This window comes from Schistocerca piceifrons, chromosome 7 (assembly GCF_021461385.2).
Source record: "Schistocerca piceifrons isolate TAMUIC-IGC-003096 chromosome 7, iqSchPice1.1, whole genome shotgun sequence".
In the NCBI taxonomy this organism is placed as follows: domain Eukaryota; kingdom Metazoa; phylum Arthropoda; class Insecta; order Orthoptera; family Acrididae; genus Schistocerca; species Schistocerca piceifrons.
Genome location: NC_060144.1, coordinates 538402368 through 538407341, shown reverse-complemented (window position 1 = coordinate 538407341; position 4974 = coordinate 538402368). Strand labels below are relative to the sequence as shown.

Here is a 4974-nt window from a genome sequence, read left to right as displayed (position 1 = left end):
TGTGGCTAAGCCATGTCTCCGCAATATCCTTCCTTTCAGGTGTGCTAGTTCTGTAAGGTTCGCAGGAGAGCTTCTGTAAAGTTGGAAGGTAGGAGACGAGGTACCAGCAGAAGTAAAGCTGTGAGTACCGGGCGTGAGTCGTGCTTCGGTAGCTCAGTTGGTAGAGCACGTGGCCGCGAAAGGCAAAGGTCCCGAGTTCGAGTCTCGGTCGGGCACACAGTTTTAATCTGCCAGGAAGTTTCATATCAGCGCACACTCCGCTGCAGAGTGAAAATCTCATTCTGGAAACATCCCCCAGGCTGTGGCTAAGCCATGTCTCCGCAATATCCTTCCGTTCAGGAGTGCTAGTTCTGCAAGGTTCGCAGGAGAGCTTCTGTAAAGTTTGGATGGTACGAGACGAGGTACTGGCAGAAGTAAAGCTGTGAGTACCGGGCGTGAGTCGTGCTTCGGTAGCTCAGTTGGTAGAGCACTTGCCCACGAAAGGCAAAGGTCCCGAGTTCGAGACTCGGTCGGGCACACAGTTTTAGTCTGCCAGGAAGTTTCATATCAGCGCACACTCCGCTGCAGAGTGAAAATCTCATTCTGGAAACATCCCCCAGGCTGTGGCTAAGCCATGTCTCCCCAATATCCTTTCTTTCAGGAGTGCTAGTTCTGCAAGGTTCGCAGGAGAGCTTCTGTAAAGTTGGAAGGTAAGAGACGAGGTACTGGCAGAAGTAAAGCTGTGAGTACCGGGCGTGAGTCGTGCTTCGGTAGCTCAGTTGGTAGAGCTCTTGCCCGTGAAAGGCAAAGGTCCCGAGTTCGAGTCTCGGTCGGGCACACAGTCTTAATCTGCCAGGAAGTTTCATATCAGCGCACACTCCGCTGCAGAGTGAAAATCTCATTCTGGAAACATCCCCCAGGCTGTGGCTAAGCCATGTCTCCGCAATATCCTTTCTTTCAGGAGTGCTCGTTCTGCAAGATTCGCAGGAGTGCTTCTGTAAAGTTGGAAGGTAGGAGACGAGGTACTGGCAGAAGTAAAGCTGTGAGTACCGGGCGTGAGTCGTGCTTCTGTAGCTCAGTTGGTAGAGCTCTTGCCCGCGAAAGGCAAAGGTCCCGAGTTCGAGTCTCGGTCGGGCACACAGTTTAAATCTGCCAGGAAGTTTCATATCAGCGCACACTCCGCTGCAGAGTGAAAATCTCATTCTGGATACTTTATTATAGCTTTGCCTTTGTTTGGTATGTTATCTCTCATTCTGTTTATTATGTTAAGTACGTTTAATTCTATCCCAACATCACTCTTTCTTAAGATTATTCTGGTAGAAACGATTATTTGTGTTACGATCACAAGACTACGACACGATCTAAGAAATTCATTTTCGAATTTTAGTGTGTTTAAGTATGAATTTTTGTGCGTTTAAGTATTCTTTTCCTGTAGAAAACATGAATTGTATGCTAAAATGCGCTTTTCAAAACCATGGCCTTACACTGAGGCGTAAGTTTAGTGCTACAGTTTCCACCAATATGCACACGACTAACAAGAAAACCATTATTACTCACCATTAACCAATACATAGGTACAACACGATACATTTCATATGAGCATACTATGTGAATTCTTTTCGATCAAAAGCACCAAATTCGTTGCTGCGATAGACTGCAAAGAATTCACACTTCGTGCTCATACGCAGTTTACCACGTCAGATCTACATAATTGTTAATGGCGAGGAACGTAGCGTATCTGGGTACTCACATGTAGACCTAGATTAGTGGGAACTATATGATTACACTTACGTCTAAGGACATGGTTCGAAAATGGACGTGATTGTCAAAACTAGACGCCACAAAGAAGTGACTATTACTGCAACTGTGATGGATATTAAATGAAAACCGAAGTTGCTGGTCCTCTCCTCCACCAGTACCCTTTTGCTTAACTGTGTGTCATTTCACAACTCTGGTACCGAGCGCCGTGGTTTCGAATCCGTGCCAGACGGCATGACCCTCGATTACTAATAGAGGTCTCTGCAACCGTCGCGCTGTAAGCCATGGCTGCGTGCGCTCCTGGCCTGCGTATAATGTGAGGGCGCCACTGAGGAGCACGTAGTCCGAGCGACCAATAGCGACCTATCCAGTCATGTATTTAAGCGCCTGCCTCTCACTCAGAGAGAGGATACGGATCCTGTATTACACCTGCCGTAAACTCGATCCTCCTCACCCGCTTCTCTCACCCATTCTCTCCCACCCCTGCCCCGTGCCTGTATTCCCACGTCCCACCTGGTCTCCATCTCTCCACCCTCCTTACCCTCTCCCAAGGTGGCTTCCACCAGCTGCCCCTCCCGGATGATGTCCTCCTCCCCTCCATCTACCCCTCCTATCAACTTTCATCCTCCCCTCCCACTTCCTGTGTCTTTTCCTTTGGGCACCCTCCCACCCTTCTCTCTCCTTTTCCCCCAATCCCCCCTTCCTCCACCCCACTTCCCCTGGGCTTCCCCTCCCCCTTCCTCCATTCCCCCTCTCTCCCCTGTCCATTGAATCTCTGCTCTCCCCTCTCCCTCTCCCCCCCCTCCTCCTCTCTTGGCAGGTCCCTTGACTCGCACATGCTCAGAGAACATTCGCGCACCGGAGATCATCGCCATCAGTGCCTCGTGTGTGTGCCTTCTTTTGTGTTTAGTGTTCTTTCGCTGTCACGCCACCACTGTTCACGTGTGCCATCGCTGTCATCCGTGTTATGTGCGCCATGTCAACTAGTGTTAGTGTTTTTTCTCGCCCAGCGTGAACGGCTCCATGTTTATTGTTTTTCGTGTCTTCAGTTTTTGCCCGCCGTTTTTATTGTATTACCTGTGCCACCTATATGTAACACTTATTGTACCACTCGCGGCTGAAGAGCAACGTCATATGCTGCTGCCAGCCTGCCTTTGTATAAGGTGATCAAAATAACAATAAAGAAAAAAAACTCAGCGAGGCAGCCTGATATTCGCTTGATTCTCTCGATATCTCGCTTACAGACATCGCGTTTACTTTGATTATTACCGTGTACTAGTGGACGTTGTCGATTTCGTGAGGTTTTCGCTTGTGACCCCATTGCTCCTTTGGTGTTGTTGTACTTGGTGTGTAGCTCGGTGGTCAGTCGTTGTGCATGTCCATCCGTTCCCGTTCGTCCATCTTGTTTGTTCATGGGCCACTCCCATTCGGTCCCGCCGCACTTTCGTTCACGGCCACCCCGCGACCGGAACGGTCGTGGTTACAACAAACAACAATAGGAAGAGAATAATCAGAAAGAAATGTTCCCCACACATTTTGTTTTTATTTCAATAGTAAACAACATAGACTCAGCATCCATCGTTCTTGTTACGCTCTTCAATGCAGCTGACCACACTAGCCTGCCATGTGAATTCGTAGTGCGAAATTAATTGTGTGGTACAACTATCAAACACCTTGCCGCAAGTTCGAATCCTGCCTCGGGCATGGATGTGTGTGATGTCCTTAGGTTAGTTAGGATTAAGTAGTTCTAAGTTCTAAGTTCTAGGGGACTCATGACCTCAGATGTTAAGTCCCATAGTGCTCAGAGACATCTGAATAATTTTTTGAAACACCTAGCCTACCATTAATTAAGGATCGGATACAAAACGAGCTAAGCACTCGAAGAATAACCCATGCGACGGTGCTTTCCTTCCCCACATGCTTATGGAATTAATACTTGAAATGTATATTTCGCTCCCAGATAAAATTCTAATATTCGTTTTATTGTTGCTTAAGTGCACACATTGATAAGCCAAACACATGGCAGGTGTGACCCCGATAACAAGATATATAGCAACTAATAATTACGTCTGTTGAAAACCCATAAGTGAGTTTCCTCGCTTATACTCAGCTACAGAATAACCGCGCCAAGAATAACTTCCATTAAGTAACGAATTGTTACCCTGTACACGTCGAGCAGGTGAGTAACTCTACTATTGAACCCTTGCTAGGAACTCATATTTGCGTCTGGGCATAATTGTACCAGAAATAAACTGAAGATAGGTCCAACCGGCTGGTGGTGTCCGAGGTTTCACTTGGCTGCAGTGCAAATGCTAGCACTAGCAATTTCTTCCCGAGTTTTGGTAACTAGGATTCCCTTTGCCCATATAGTAGTGCTCCTGATATTCCACTGACAATAAAGCGCTGGATCTCGTAAATCCCGATCGACCCACCGATTTAAAGAAAATAGTGTACTAACAGAAATACAGGTTATTAAGTTGGTGCATTAAGTTCTTAGCCTTTTTGTACTGCATGTTGGTATTCCAGTTGCTATCGGTTTATTTATCGATCGTCATTTTTATTTGTAGTTCAGTGTAGGTATTTGAATTACCATATTGTCCTTTTGTCATTTGGAGACAGAGATGTGTACGCTAGAAAATGGAGTGCCAAGTGCATGAATCAGAACATTTACGACGTATTCCTCTGTAGAGGCGCGACAGCAGACGAGGCAGCCATAGACATTTACGTCGTGCATGGGCATAATGTCACTGGAAAGCGCACTGCAAAAGTATTGGTTGTCGCTTTTTGACATTACTGACCCTCCACGTTCAGGGTCTCATGAACATCGTTTAAACGCATTAATTCACAACGATTTATGTCAGTGTACTCGAGAAACTGGTACATGTGATGAACTGTGATCATTTCACCATCATGCGATATTTGCATGCAGTGGGGATGGTTATAAAATCGGATGTATGGATGTGGCATGCTCTAAACCGAAATCACGTGAGCGAGTGTCTATATGTACAGTCAGTCATACTCAAAAGTATCCGAACGAACTGAATTGCATTTCGCCGGATTCGCATGCAACCCACATAACGCAGCTGTCTAGCAGGTACTCTAATCGATCCTTGGTACAGTCATTTGACTATTGAAAATGGTTCCAACAAGTCCCCATTAGAAAACACTGCTCTGTATCGCAATAACTCAAGATGTAAAGTAATACTACGGTACTACAAATATCAGGGAACACTTTAT

At 46.4% G+C, this 4974-nt stretch overlaps 1 non-coding gene across 1 annotated transcript; it reads left to right on the top strand.

The window, feature by feature from the left end:
- The first annotated feature begins 742 nt into the window (after nucleotides 1-742).
- Nucleotides 743-817, top strand: Trnas-uga. Its single transcript has one exon. It is a non-coding gene; the product is annotated as a tRNA-Ser (tRNA).
- Nucleotides 818-4974: the final 4157 nt, after the last annotated feature.